Source organism: Chinchilla lanigera, unplaced genomic scaffold, assembly GCF_000276665.1.
Source record: "Chinchilla lanigera isolate Chin_1 unplaced genomic scaffold, ChiLan1.0 scaffold00011, whole genome shotgun sequence".
Classification (NCBI taxonomy): domain Eukaryota; kingdom Metazoa; phylum Chordata; class Mammalia; order Rodentia; family Chinchillidae; genus Chinchilla; species Chinchilla lanigera.
The window spans coordinates 30,038,496-30,054,406 of record NW_004955412.1 but is presented as its reverse complement, the minus strand read 5'-3'; the positions used below and the strand labels follow the sequence as shown (position 1 = coordinate 30,054,406).

The following is a 15,911-nucleotide window of genomic DNA, read 5'->3' as shown; positions in this document are numbered from 1 at the left end:
TCTGTGGTGTCTTGTAGGCATAGAGGTATTATACCTCCTTTGCCATTGTTGTTGATATTCATATTTGGGTGTTTAATCTACTTGATTCACTTGGAATTGGTAGGAATCATTTTTTTTCCCTAATTATTTTACACCATAGACTTGAGTAGTATTTCCTTTTCCCAGTGATTCTTAAGTTGTCATTATAATAGATCAGTGTCTAAATATATTTGTCAGTTTTTGGCCATCTTCTTTTCTGTGGGTCTTTGGATTGTCTCTGTAGAGGTACTACACTATTCTAAGATGTTGTGCATCAAACACCTCAAAACTTGGTGACCTGAAACAGTATTTTATGACTCCTCGGTTGACTCAGATGGGCAGTTTGCTGTTGGTCCCTTGAGTTCTCTTATGCAGTCTCAGTCAGATTGCGGTGGTGTGGCTAGAAGCCTCGTATGTCCCTCATCTCCTCAGTGGTCTCTCTTTCTGCATGGCATCTCATCATGAATACTGAAAGATGTGAAGGAAAATATAAATGCAAAAAATCTGAAAACAGAGTATGTTAAATGCAGTAATTGAATCTCAATTAACCTATAAATTAAATTTAATTGCTATTAAAATTTCAACACGTGTTTTTTTCCCAAAGGATTGTCAAGGAGAACCTAAGATGTATATGGAAAAGCAATCGGCTAGATAGTTTTAAAATGTTTTATTGATTAATAATTTTTATACCTTAAAATTCATTCACTTAGTGTGTATCATTCACTAGCTTTTAGTATATTGACAATACCCATCACCAGAGTTCAATTTTAGAAGAGTTTGTAACCCCTAGAGAAACCTCAAACCATTAGTAGTGACATTGCATTCTCTTTCTGACCCTCTCCTGTCCTGTCCTCCCCCAGTCCTGGGCTGTCTCTAATATAGTTCAGTTTCTATGTATTTGCTTGCTCTGGACATTTTATATGAATGGAATCATGCAATATATTATGTGATCTTTTGTGACTGGCTTCTTTCACTTAGCATAATGTTTTCAGAGTGCATTCAACTTACAGAATATGTTAATACTTCATTACTTTTTATCATTGAATAATATTTTGTTGTATGAATACATAACACATTTTTGTACATTTAAAAGTATATGTTTTAACTTTAATATTTCTTTTGGCCTGTTGGGAAGATGAACTAGATGATAGTGAATTTCCTTTTTGGGGGGGGCATTCCAGCCATTTTTTAAGTGTAAAACTCAGTGACACTAAGGATATTTACATCACTGTGCAGCTATCAGCACTAGTCATCTCCAGAACTTTTCTATCAATCCAGTGGACTGCAAAGGTGGTTCAACATACTATATGAAAACCAATCACTGTGATGTACCTTATTTATAGGATGAAGAGAGCACCCCATCACATGGTTATTTCAGTTGATGCAGGAAAGCATTTGATAAACTTCAACATTTTTTCATGATTAAAAACACAGAACAAACTATGAATAGAAGGTAATTTCCTCAGTAGGTATATATGAAAACCCATAGCTAACATACACTCTTAAGTATTTCCCCTGACAATAGGAATAAAATAAGCATGTCTGCTTTTACCACTTCTGTTCAACATAGTATTACATACAATAGCTGGAGCATTTAAGCAAGAAAAAACATAAAAGGCATTAAAATTATAATGGAAGAAGTACAATTTTCTCTGTTCATAAATAATATGATCATGTATGTAGAAATCCTAAAGATTCCACAAAACAGCCATTAGAACTAATAAATGAATTCAGCAAGAGTGAAGAATGAAAAATTGGCAACCAAAAATAAATTGCATTTTATATGTTAACAATAATCTGAAAAATTAAGAAAACAGTTCTATTTACTATAGCACTAGAAAGATTAAAATGCATAGGAATTAACCAAGGAGATGCATTATGAATTTGTTTAATATAAATGCTGCCTTGGCATCCATTTTTAGGCCTAAGTTCAGTGAAACACAGTTGTATACCATTACCTTTGGTCTTATTAAAACTGCCCCTCCCTGTGTGGTTGTATGCAATATAGCCCACTTTTTCTTTATCTCACTGACTGCAGGATGTGCACATCATGCCACTGCTAACTACAGCAAAACCTAAAGATCAACACTAGCACCAGGCAGATAAGTTCCACCTTTTGAATGTGTTTTCTGCAAGTTGGCCAACCTACAACCCCTTGGGAAAGCCACAGGGATAATGTGTGTGAATTTTAATGTGTAATGTCAAAGGTCCCATCTCTCACACATACCTTTTATCTACTGATTGAGTTCCCTATCATCTTCTAGAACCCTAACTTCTCTGGGATCTATAAATAATTCATTTTTGGGCTTTGTGCATTTTGATTTTATCTCTTCTTTGTGTTTTGCCTTTTTGACACCTAGTCTTCCTAGTCAGGGTTCTCCTGGACAGTGGCTGTCATTTTTTATGGCTACTTTTAACAGAGAAATCAGAAAATCAAATAAGAGAAAAACCTGTGACAATGAAAATCACAGAAAAGCAAAAGACATGTACATTGGAAACTATACAATGTTACTGAGAGAATTTCAAGAGGAATTAAATAAATGTAAAGCTATCCCAAGTTCATGGACTAGAGGACTCAATAATGCCAGAATATCAGTACTCAAAGCAATCTGCAAACTTAGTACAATTTTTTTCAAAACCTCAGGAACATTTTTTGGGGGAGAGGGCTCATCCTGAAAGCTCATAGAAAGCTCATCCTGAAAGTCATATGACTTCTTAAGGGATCCTAAATAGTCAAAACAGCCATTTAAAAATTGCAGGAATTATACTTCCTAATTTCAGAAATTACCACAAAGCAGCAGTTGTCAAAACAGTGTGATACTGCTGTAAATATAGACATTTTGATGAATAGGTTAGAGTACAGGTGTCCAAAAGAAAACTTCATATATATGGTCAGTAGAATTTTAGTGAGGTTGACATGACCGTTTAATGGAGAAATACAGTGTTTTTATCAGTTACTGCTGGGAGAACAATTTATCCATATATGTAAAAAATAAAGTTGGATTCTTACATTATTTACAAAAATTTATTCAAAATGGACCTAAGATCTAAATGTAAAAAACAAAAACTGCAAAACATAGAAGAAAACATAGGAGCAAATCATTAGGACATTGTCTTTTGGCAGTAATTTTCTTAGATTTGACACCATAAACAAAGGCAACAAAAGGAAATCTAAATTGGACTTGTAACAGTTTTGGAGTTAAAGTCTGTTTTGTATGATATTAGTATAGCCTTCATGGTCTCCTGGGTATTATTTATATGGAATATACTTTTCCATCCTTTCGTTTTCAACCTGTTTGTATCTTTAGATCTAAGGTGAATCTCTTGTATCTCTCTTTGATTTTGTCCTTTGATGGTTTGATTATAATGTATTGTGGTGTAGGTCTCTTTAGGTTCATCGTACTTGAAGTTCATTGAGGATTTTGGACATTTAGATTCATGTATTTCATCAAATTTGGAATGATTTCAAACTTTATTCCTTCATATAACTCGCCACTTTCGTTCTCCTTGAATTTCCATAATGCGTGAGTTGGTCTGCTTGATGTCTCACAAGTTCCGTAGTCACTGTTTAATTAAAAAAGAATAGTTCCTGTTCTGAAACTGTTTAATGTTTCTTAAACTGTTTAATTTCATGGGTTGTATCTTTAAGTTGGCTTATTCTTCCTTCTTCCTACCCAAATCTGGTGTTGAGTCTTCTAGGAAGTTTTTCTTACTTTCAGCTCCAGAATTTGTCATGGAAGTCTTTTTTCCTTTAATTTGAGTTCAGGTAGTGTTTTTCCCAGTGTTTTCTTGAAGCATATGATCCACTTCCAGGAGCCTGTGCATGTTGCCTCTGTGCTATGATACTCCTTAAGCACTCAGCCATGCTCTTTGCAGATCTGCTGTAGCCTTCCCTTCCTATTGCACTTAGCTTTAGGTTTAGCTAGAAATTGAAAGAGTAGGGGACTTTTTAGCTCTTGAGTGAGTGTGCAACCTGGTCATGTACTTGGCTTTTTAAATACCTCAGTTACTTTCAGATGCTCTAATTTCCTAAGGAAACTTTCCCCTCAGCTTTTCCTCCCAGACTTAGGTTGTCTATTTTGTATCTCAAATTTTTTGCCGGAGGTGGTTGCAAGATACTTGTTTGCCTTACTGTGGTTAAGAGATGCTTGGTGCATTTCTTTTCTCTATAAGTTTCACATTAGATGAAACAGAGATGAACACCTTGCCTCAATCCTTCAGGAAGTCCTTCAACACAAGACATGAGCAAGTGGTTTGTGAATAAGGTATCTGATCTTTCAGCACCTTGGGGCCAGGGTTCCACACTGATGGTGAGGCTGCCATTAAGGCTGTTATTGAATTGGTCATAGCCTGGCCAAATAAAAATATCACAGAGCTTTCCTACCACCATGAAGTTACCCTTTTTTTTTTTTTTTGAGTCATTCCTCTCTTGGTTATTGCAGTCTTTACCAGTGTTTTCGGAGTACTGAGAAATTTCAATTCTGAGAGATTTTGCATTGTGTGTGTGTTTCTCTAGACAAACTAGAGTTTGAAGCTGCATCCTGCATGATTTTGTAGATACCATTCCATCTTCTTTTACTGTTAGGATATTGTCTTTATGTTTTGTCCTATCTTGCTGCTTTTTGAATTTGTATGCTTTCCTCACCCCTTCCTCTGCAGTTCTGCCTAAGATTGATTTTATTTCTAGTCCTCATTTCTTGCATATTTTTTTAAAATTTAAAAATACAGACAGATCAACTATATGAAAAATCAATGATAAAATATCATAAGTGAATGAAACTTTTGAACAAATGGAATTAGTAGACGTTTAAGGGGGAATTCTACCCCACAGCATCAGAATGCACATTCTTCTCAGCTGCACAAGGGGTATTCTCCAACATAGATCACAGACTAGCTCATATAACTTGCTTAAGTAAATGCAAAGGAATTGAAATTATCCCATACATATTATCAGACCATACTGCAGTGAAATTGGAAATCAATGGCAAAAGAAACCACAAGAACTTCATAAACACATGGAATTAAATAACACTCACCTGAACAACTAATGGGTCACAGAATAAATTAAAGAAGAAATTAGACAGTTTCTGCAATTAAATGGTAATGCCAATACAACATACTAGAACTTGTGAAAGCAGTCCTATGAGGGAAATTTAGAGCAGTGAATTCCCATATAAGAAAAACAGAGCAAACTCAAACAACTTAATGATGAATCTCAACCTTCTAAAAAGAGAAGAGCAAGTCAAGGAGGAAATTATAAAAATCGAGTCAAAATCAATGTAATGGGAACTGAGAAAATATACAAAGAATCAATGAATTGAAGAGTTGGTTCTTTAAAGATTAAATAAAATTGACACACCTTTAGCCAACCTTATCAAAAAAAAGGAAAGAAAAGAGTTGAATCCATGCCATTAGGAACAAAAAGGGTGACATCACAAACAATCTTGCAGAAATCCAGAATATTATCAATAACTACTTCAGTAACCTATATTTTAATAAGATGGAAAAGGGAAGAAATGGACAGATTACCAATAGCTGAATAAAAAAGATACAAAGATTATAAATAAGCCACTATCAGCCCGGTGTGGTGGCACACACCTGTAATCCAAGCACTCCGGAGGCTGAGGCAGGAGGATCATTGTGAGTTTTAGGCCAGCCTGGGCTACGAAGTGAGTTCAAGGGAAGCCCACACTGCATAGTGAAACCCTGTTTCAAAAAGAAAAAAAAGCCATTATCAGTCAGTGAAGTTGAAAATATAATTAAATCCTAGGAACAAAGAAAAGCCCAGGTCCTAACAGATTCACCCCCGAATTCTGCAACAAGTTTACAGAAAATGTTATGCTACTACTTCTCAGACTCTTTAAGGACATTGAAAGGGAAACAGTGCTCCTAAATTCATTCCTGGAAGCAAGCATTATGCTGATACCAAAACCAGAGAAAGACCCAACAAGAAAAAGAGAACTACAGGCCAATCTCCCTAATGAACATAGATCCAAAAAATCCTCAGTAAGATACTGGCAAGCAGAATGCAATAAGTCGTCAAGAAAATTACACACTTTGATCAAATGGGATTCATCCCAGGGATGCGGGACTGGTTCAACATACACAAATCAATAAATGTAATACACCATATTAACAGAGCTAAAGACTTAGTAGATGTCTACAGAGTGTTCCACTGCACAACACCATATGATGATCTGAACAGATGCTGCAAAAGCTTTTCACAAAGTCCAACACCCATTCATGATAAAAACCCTACAGAAAATTGGAACAGGTGGTCTTTAATCTGTTAAACGCCATCAATGACAAACCAACAGCCAACATCACACTAAATGAACAAAAACTGAAAGCTTTCCCTATAAAATCAGGAGTAAGACAAAAATGTCCACTGTTACCACTCTTAATATAGCTCTGGAAACATTACAGCAATTAGACAAGAGAAAGAAATAAAAGGAAAAAGAAATAGAGAAGTAAGAATTTATATTATCCTTATTTGCAGATGACATGATACTCTACATGGACCCCAAAAACTCTACCAAAAGATTCCTAGATTTAATAACCAGATTCAGTCACATAGCTAGATACAAAGTCAACACTCAAAAATCAGTAGCATTCCTGTACATAAATTACACACTCAGAGAGAGAGAACTTAGGGAAACAATACCTTTCACAAAAGCATTTAAAAAAAATGAAGTACTTATGAATCAATCTAAGAAAGAAAGTAAAAGAACTCTACGTCAAAAACTACAGTACTCTGAAGAAGGAGCTCGAAGAGGATATCAGAAAATGGAAATATATCACTTGCTCATGGGTAGGAAGAACCAACATACTAAAAATAGCCATATTCCCAAAATTATAATACAGATTTAAGTAATCCCAATCAAGAGACCACTAGCACACCCCACAGAACTACAGAAACCATTCCTAAAATTCATCTGTAAGCAGAATAGACCTAGAATAGCAAAAGTAGTTCAGGGTAACAAAGGCAAAGCAGGGAGCATCACAGTCCCTGACTTGCAATTATACTACAGAACTACTGTGACAAAAACAGTATGGTATTGGCCAAAAAACAGACCCAAGGATCAGTTGAACAGATTAAAAGAGGCAGAAATAACTTCAAACACACTCAGCCATCTTATCTTTGACAAAGGGGCAAAACATGTGATGTTCACTGAAGAAAGATGACCTCTTTAATAAATGACACTAGAAAAACTGGCTTTCCACATGTCAAAAACTAAAATTAGACCCATGCATATTATCATGACTAAACTAAAATCAAAATGGATCAAAGTTATAAATATATCACTTGCCATAAAAAAGAAGCACTACATATACTGGAAGAGAGAATAGATAAAACTCTTGAAGACATTGGTACAGGCAAAGACTTAATGAACAAAACCCAAAAGGCATGGGAAATAAAAGAATCAACAGCTGGGATCTCATCTTATTAAAAAGCTTTTGCGCAACAAAAGAAATCACCAAAAGCATGAAAAGACAATCCACAGAGCAGGAAAAAATCTTCGCCAGTTGTTCTTCAGAGAAAGGACCAATATCTAGAACATATGAAGAATTGAAAAAAATCAGACTCCCCAAATTTGAAGACCCAGTGCAAAAATGGGCATCTGAAATGAATAAACACTTCTCAGATGAAGTAGAAACCACAGAGAAATATATGGAAAAATGTTCAACATGACTGGTCATTTGAGAGATGCAAATTAAAACAATGCTGATATTTCATCTCACTCCAGAGCAAATGGTTTTTATGAAGAAAACAACCAATAATAAATGCTGGTGGGGGTGTGGGGAAAAAGGAATGCGTCTTTACTGTTCGTGGGAGGGTAGATGGGTACAACCACTCTGGAAAGCAGTGTGGAGATTTCTTGAAAAACTAGAACTAGTGGTTCCATTTGATGCAACGCCTCCAAAATTTAAAAGCATCTTACCACAGCGATGTATGCAAACTCATTTAGATATCAAGTTTATCCTTCTTTATGGCTGAGTAGTATTCCATTGTATCAAAAAAAAAAACCACATCATTTTTTATCCATTCATGATGACTTTCTGCATTCTGTTTGCTAGTATCTTATTCCAGATTTTTTCATCTGTATTGATGTAAATACATCCCCTGATGAGGGAGATTGGCCTGTAGTTCTCTCTTTTTTTTGTTGGGTCCTTCTCTGACTTTGGTATATGAGTTATAATTGCTTCTAGAAATGACTTCGGGGGTATTGTTTCTTTTTAATACATATTTTAAAAAATATACACACAGTGAAGTACTATTCTGCCATAAAGAAGGATAAACTTGAGACTTTTCTAGCTAATTGGATAAACCTTGAGACCATGCTCTTAAGTGAAATAATTGGACACACATGTGTAAATACTGTGGTATTTCTCTGGTATGAGAAACTGAAAGTGTAAATAAGGACCCAAATGTGTAATAGATAGTGGGAAATGAGAACAAAATGTTCAAATGAGTAATGGAAGAAAGAAGGGGACGGGGAAGTGGAAAGAAGGGAAGAGTCGCTTGAGCATGGCTTGGAAGTGTAGCTGTGTCTGGAAGACTGATTTTCTAAAAATATAGAAAATGCATTGCCAAGGCCTTGGCAGAAGCATGCTTGAGGCATGCCTTTATAGCTGCTTTTATACCCTTTTTATACCCTTTTACAGCTGCTTCTCACATGTAAATAAATAAATAAGTAAATAAAACAAAAATTTAAAGAAATATTATCTCCCTCTTTCTAGTTTGGAAGTTGTGTATGTTTTTTTCTGTTAAGTGACTAAAATTATAATTTTAACTTGAATATCTAACTTAATGTGTAATGTTTATCACTTTCTACTGCCTCTGTCATAGTCCCAGAACCTTAAATATTTTAGCTGTGATTACCCCTTCTTGTCTTCCAGGTTAATTTTGTCCAGATAATAGTTTTGTCATTTTATCTTCTATAAATAATGCTTATTTTATTCATAATTAAATTTGGCTTGGTGCTTGTACTTATCTGCTGAATTCTTTGCTCAATATTTCTGCTTTTTATCATAGTTTATGTTCCTAAAATCCTTTTTCTGCTTCTCAAGTACATATGTTAGAACTACTTTTAGTGAGATTTTGTTAACTCACTAAATTTCTTTGGCTTTTATTTGTCAGAAAATGGTTCATTTTGTGGTTTTTATTTTTTCATGATAGTTTAGTTATGAACAAAATCTTGGTCAATTTCTTTTCTCAAAACATGAAGATATTCTTAACCTGTTCCATTTGTTACTGTTGCAAAGTTAGATATATTGTATTTATCTAGATATTTAAATTTCTGAAATTGTTCATTACTTCTTGCAGGTTTGCGTTTTTGTCTGGTACTATTTTCCTTTAGTTGCAAGAGTTTTTTTAAAATTTTTGTGCGGTTATTGAAGACAAATTTACATTTTGTCATTTCTGAATGCCTTTATGTTGTTTACATTCATGAAGGTTATTTTTGTGGGACATATTGACAGCTTTTCTTTCAGAATTTCCAAGATGTTTTCTCTTTGTCTTGTCTGCAGTCATGTTTCTGATTAAATTTAGCTGTCATTTCCCTGTTTAGTAATATATATTTCTGCTCTAAAGATTGAAAGTTTTTCTCTTTATTGTTGTTATTTAAAAGTATAGTTATCATATCCCTATTACTGATTTATGTATCCTAAAGTTTGGGATTAGTGAGTTTCATGAATTTAAGGTTGATGTCTTTTATGAATTTTGGTAAGTTCTCATCTGTACCTCATGGAATATTTTTTTTCACATTCCATTGTATTTATTAAAAACAATACTTTTTTTGTTTTTGATTTTTTATTTTTATGGTAAACTTTCAACTACAGACTTTGAATACATGAAAGTTGTTCCAAGGGCAAGCATAAGAGGGTTGATAAAACCCAAACTGACTCAGTGTATTCTCCTGATATAAGCTGGCATAAAAATAAATAAAATTCTCTGTTAGCAGAATAGCAGCAATAATGTACTCATATAATGGTGTCCAGAGGAATAGTAACTGTTCTAATTTTAGTTCCAAAAGAAAACAGTTCAGTTTTAAAGTCATTGCCTTGTCTGGTTTTCCAGAGGGTTGCTGCTGATTTCAGCTTTAAAAGATAAAGTATACACCTTGTGTGTTTAGTTCAAATTGTACTGGCACTGAGGAAAAGAAGCCCTTCCCTTTATTTTGAAGAAACACAAAAAAACTCATCAACTTCACATAGAGAGACTCAGATTGTATACATAATGACATGAGTTTTCATCAAATACTTCTGCCCAGTCCCCTTTTGTCTCCTTTTGGTACTCCAGTGATGCCTGTGGTTGTGTCTGACAGTCTCAGAGAACAGAACTGTACTGCTGTTTTTGTTCATCCTTTTTTCCTCTTTGTGTTTTACTTTGAATGATTTCTACTCACCTCTTTCCAAGTTTACCTTGTCTTGGTTGGTGTTAATATCTGATATAATAATTTTCTTTTTTTTTTTGTTTTTTTCTCCGGTACCGGGAACCGAACTCACAACCTTGTGCTTGCCAGGCAGGCGCTTTGCCGCTGAGCTAAATCCCCAGCCCCTAATTTTCTTTTTTTTTAGAAAACCTTTTTTCTATTACTTAGAATTGATCCCAGGGCCTTTGCGCTGAGCTACATCTCTATCCTTTTTTAAATTTCCATTTTGAGACAGGATCTTGCTAAGGTGATCAAGCTAGGCTTTAATTTATGGTTCTCCTGCCTCAGCCTCCCAGAGGACTAGGATTACAGGTGTCTTTTTAATTTTTCTTAAAGTTTCAATTTCTGCTGGAATTCCCATATGTTATTTTGAGTAGTCTAAGTAACTCATGTGGAATTGTACAGTATGTCTTTTTCTAAGAGGCTTATTTAACATTGGTGTAATGTCCTTCAGCTTGATCTCTATTGTAGCCTATGTCGCAATTTTCATCCTTCTTAAGGCCGAGTAGTACTGTGTCTTATAATTAGACACATACCACACTTTGCTTATTTATTCACCTCTTGAGGTTGCTTGGATGACTTCCATGTTTTACTGATTGTGGGTAATGCTGCTCTGAATACGGGTTTACGAATATCTCTTTGTGACCCTACTTTCAATCTTGTGTGTATTTACACAGACATGGAATTGCTGAATCAGTTGGTAAATTCTAGTTTTAATCTTTTGAAGACCACCATGCTATTTTCCATAGTTGCTAAACAGTTTTATAAAATTGCCACCAAAAGTGAAAAAGTGTTCCAGTTTCTCTAAATCCACAGTGGCATTTTTTGATTCTGTTTTTTGGATGATAGCTGTCATCATGGATATGAGGAACTATCTCATTATGTTTAGGATTTGTAGTTTACTCAGTGGTTAGTGGTAATTGAACATCTTTTCATGTGTTTATTGACTATTTGGGTATCTTCTTTGGAGAAGTATCTATTCAGGTCCTTTTCCATTCTGAGAATTTGGTTTTTTTTTAATGTTGAGTTATAGGAGTTCTCAACATATTATAGGCATTAATCCCTAAAAATGATTTGCAAATATTTTCTCCCATTCCAAGTGTTGTTTTTTTACTTGATAGATAATAAGTTTTTAATGCAAAAATTTAAAAGTTTTTGTGAATTCAGATTTGTCCATTTTATCTTTTGTTGCCTGTACATTTTGTGCTATAACAGTAAAATTATTGTCAAATCCAGTGTTGTGATGCTTTTGTCTCATGTTTTCTTCTAAGATTTTTGAACTTTTATGTCTTATATTTAGAGTGAAGTTTTGAATATATAGCCGTTGGAAAGTGTTGTGGTTTGTGTCTGGATGTTTCCCCAAAGCCTCAGGTGGTCATGGGGATGGTGGGGTTTTCAGAGGTGGCTGAATCTAGAGTTTATGATTGATTCATAGTCCAATGACGGAATTAAGGGCATGAGTGCTACACCCACCTCAGGCAGGTAGTGTGCACACAATATAAGGGAGGGAAAATGGTTTATGTCTCTCTCCCTTGTCGCTTTTGCTGTCCTCCACTGCCATGTGCCATCTGCCTTGGAGCAAGCTGATTATGGACTGAAAGCTGCACAAACTGTGAGATAAATAAACCTTTCCCCCTTTAACTTTGGGTGTCAGGTATTTTGTCTCAGTCATGAGAAAACTAATGAAGACCGAAAGGTTCCACCATCATCCTTTTGCATGTGGATGTTGAGTTTTCCCAGAACCATTTGTTGAAAACCCTACCCTTTCTCTGTAGAATGGTCTTAGCATCCTTGTCAAAAATCATTTGACTATACAGGGAGGGTTTGTTTATTTCTGGGCTCTATTCTGTTAAATTGTTCTATGTGTCTACCTTTATGCTGGTACTATATATCTTGATTACTGTAACTTCGTAGTACATTTTGAGATCAGGAAAGGTGAATCAGTTTTGTTCTTTTTCATAATTGTTTTGGCTGTTTGGGGTCCCTTGAGATTACATTTGGGTAGGTTTTTCTATTTCCACAAGAATGTTATTTTATGTTGGTAGGAATTGTATTAAATCTATAAATTAGTTTGGAGGTAGTATTGACATCTTAATACTGTTAAGTATTTGAGTCTGTGAACACAGAACGTCTTGCCGTTTAGTCTTTCCTTGTTTCAGTAGTGTTTTATTCACTTGGATAGCACAACAAATTCTGTTCCTTTAATGACAACTCTATGCTTTCCCTTGTTGGTTGTTGATGTCATAGAATTATAGTTTTATACTTTTTGCTCCCAAACAAGAATCAATAATTCATTCTTCTTCCTTTTGTCCTTTGGTTTTCACTGAGAAGCACCCACTGAGCTGTTTTCCCTGCCTTTTTAATTAATTAATTCAGTAATTAATTAATTTAGAGACAGGGTCTTGCTAAGTTGCCCCGGCCAGACTTGATATTGGAGAGTCTTCTGCCCCAGCATCCCCAAGTGCTGAGATTACGCTGTGGCTGTGCTTTGGATGTGCTGCCCTACTGTGCCTGGTGAACTAATAGTTCTTTTAAATGTAGTAGTCTCTTAAATTATGTGGGAAACAAAATATTGAATTATAAACCAAAGTTATTGTAATACTTTTAGATTAATTTTTTAAAATATCAATCTCTTAAATCCTGTAAGTAACAAAAAATATTGTAGAGTTACAGTTGACGTTAGAATAAAAGTAGCTTTCCTGAATGTCCTTTTCCAGAGGATTTCTTGTAGGGTGGGCCTACAAACATCCTCAGCTTTTCTTCTGATGAGAACATTGTAATTTTGACCATTTTTTTCTCTTTCTCATTTTTAAAGAACCATTTTGTCAATTGTGGGATTCTTGGTTGGTGGTTGTTTTCTTTAGCTCTTTGAATATACTGACCCCTGCATTCTGGCCCCCAGCATTTCTGATGGGAAGTAGTTGTTTGTAATTGAGAACGACTCTTTTATGCTGAGTTGAGTTATTTCTCTTCTGGTGCTTTCCCCAGGGGTGTGTATGTGTGACTTAGAAGTTTGGTTATTATGTGTCTTCTCGGTCTCTTACAGATCATCTTACTTGGGGTTCATGTGTAACTTGGATGTTTATATTCTTCCATTTCATCAAATTTGGGAAGTTTTTGACTGTTTTTTCTTCAAGTCTCTTTGCCCCCTTTTCTCTCTCCTGTTTTGGGACTCTCACATGTTTGTCTGTTTGATGATATCCCAGGGGTCCATTAAGCTCTTTCACTTTCTTTTAGTACTTTTACTTTCTATTTCTCAGGCCTTATTTTCACTGCTCTGTTCTTCAAGTTCACTGATTTTTTTTTTTTTATTTTGAAAAGCAAAAGAAGGATAACATAGTAATAGGGGGGCTTACCAAATTACAGACAAAGTGGTAGGAATTTATCAATGGTTGTTGTTTTACATATTGTTATCTTCAAGATAGTTTCTCAGGAAAACAGACAATAGTGAGTTACAGACAAAAGTGGTAGGTTATTATCAATGGTTGTTGTACTATACTTTGGTTTCTTCAAAGTGGTTTCTAAAGAAAATAAATAGAGCTATACATGAGTGACCAATTGAATATTCATTGACTATTCTCAATGGTTGTTGTAGGAAACACATAGTAATAAACATACATCCATTTATGAAATAGCATAGGAACAATACAAACATTATAGAGTTATGGACAGATTAGTAGGAAAATATCAGTGGCTGCTGTAATACATGGTGGTATCTTCAAAATGGTTTCTCAGAAAGACAGAGATATGCAAGAAAGATCTAACAAGTAGTTACAGCCTAATGGTTGTGAAAAACAGCATATTACCTCCTCACCAGTGACTCCTTTCACTGAGGTGTGATGGCTGGAAGGAAGGCCAGGACTGAAAAGAAGGACCAAGAGACTTGCACCTGTGTCTAGCAATAGGCTGTTTTCTTTTTTCTCTATAGTCATGATTACCCAGGGCTCCTCCATGGAGATGACAGTCTGGCCAGAGGGAGAAGGCAGAGTATGCCCCAGGTCCCCTCATTCCTGGTAGGATGGATCTGAGGTCTGGAGCCTCCACATCAGAGGGCAGACCAATCTCCAGTGGTCACCTTTGCATTCAGGGCATGGCCCGGGGGGCTCTTAGGGCAGTTCCTCTTGAGGTGGCCTGGCTTTTAACAGTGGTAGCAGATGAATGTAGTCGTCGAGTACTTCTTGGGGCCCCGAGAATCAGACTCAGGGTCTCTTTCTCTCAGTACTGCAGCAAAAGCAGCTGCTTTTTCTTGGTCTCTTTATTTTCTCTCTTTGGCCTCCTCCTCATCACGGCTATAGAATACTGAGGAGGCAATTCTTACTAACATCTCAAGTGAGCCATTTGGGACAAAAGCCATTTTTTGTAGCTTTTTCTTTCCAGCCTCCCAGGACACTGGGACCCTGCAACCACTTATTGTCCTCTCCCTAACCGTCAGCACAGGCAGCAGGAATCGAGGTGCAGACCTCTCCAGAGCTCCATGCACTCCTCCACTGCAGCCTGTACTGTCAGGGGAAGAATGGCTTCCAGGGGGTCTCCCCAGGTATTGTACAAGGTCTTCCTAGTTTCCAGCTTCTGAATGGCCCTCATGACCCTGGTCAACTAGACCTCTGAGTCTTCAGGCGTAGTCTGTATTCTCATGTTCTCTGAGTCCTTGTTCTGTAGCTGCTCCTCCTCTGACTCTGTACCTTTCTGATTCTTAACGGCAGGGGCAAGAGCTACCTGTTGTGTGGCATGTATTCCCAAAGATTTCTCCATGTCAGGATGATTCACACACGTCCTCAGGTGGGCCTCCTCAGCCAGCGCGTGGTGGGCCAGTTGTGTCATTGCTTCTCTGTACCATTATAGTTTTCATCAATGTGGCGGCAACTGGCCGTGTGGCGCCCTGGGTGCCGACTGCCCGCCTCCCGGGCACCTGTGCAGCTCAGGGCTGGCCCCAAGTTCACTGATTCTTTTTCTGCTTGCTCAAACCTGCCACTGGCTCTCGTTAGTGGATTTCTTTTTAAAATTACTGCACTTTGCAGATATAAAATGTTTTTGTTTCTTTGTAGATCTTTATCTCTTTAATCATAATTTTATGTGTTTATGTAGTGTTTTCTTGACTTTCCCCACATCTTTCTTTCATTCTTTGAGCATTACAAAGACTGTTGTGTGCCTAATATACCTGCCATCAGGTCTTTTTCAGAAAGCTTCTGTTGACTCATTTACTTCCTTTGAATGGGTCTTTCCAGTTTTTAAATAAGCTTTGCCACTTATTATTATTACTATTTGATAATTGAACATTTTAATCTCATAGCACAGTGATTGTGGAAGTTGGATTCCCACCTCCCTTCTCCAAGGTTTACCTTTTTGTGTTTACTGTTTCTGTTTATTTTATATTGTTTTGCAGTACTAGGCATTGCACTCGACCTTAGACATTCTAGGCAGACATTCTGCCAGTGAACTATATCCTCAACCTTTTTT

At 36.1% G+C, this 15,911-nt stretch overlaps 1 protein-coding gene across 2 annotated transcripts in view; it reads left to right on the top strand.

The window, feature by feature from the left end:
• Positions 1-15,911, top strand: part of Arhgap32 (Rho GTPase activating protein 32) — a 203,565-nt gene that overhangs the window by 59,553 nt on the left and 128,101 nt on the right. The window lies entirely within an intron of this gene.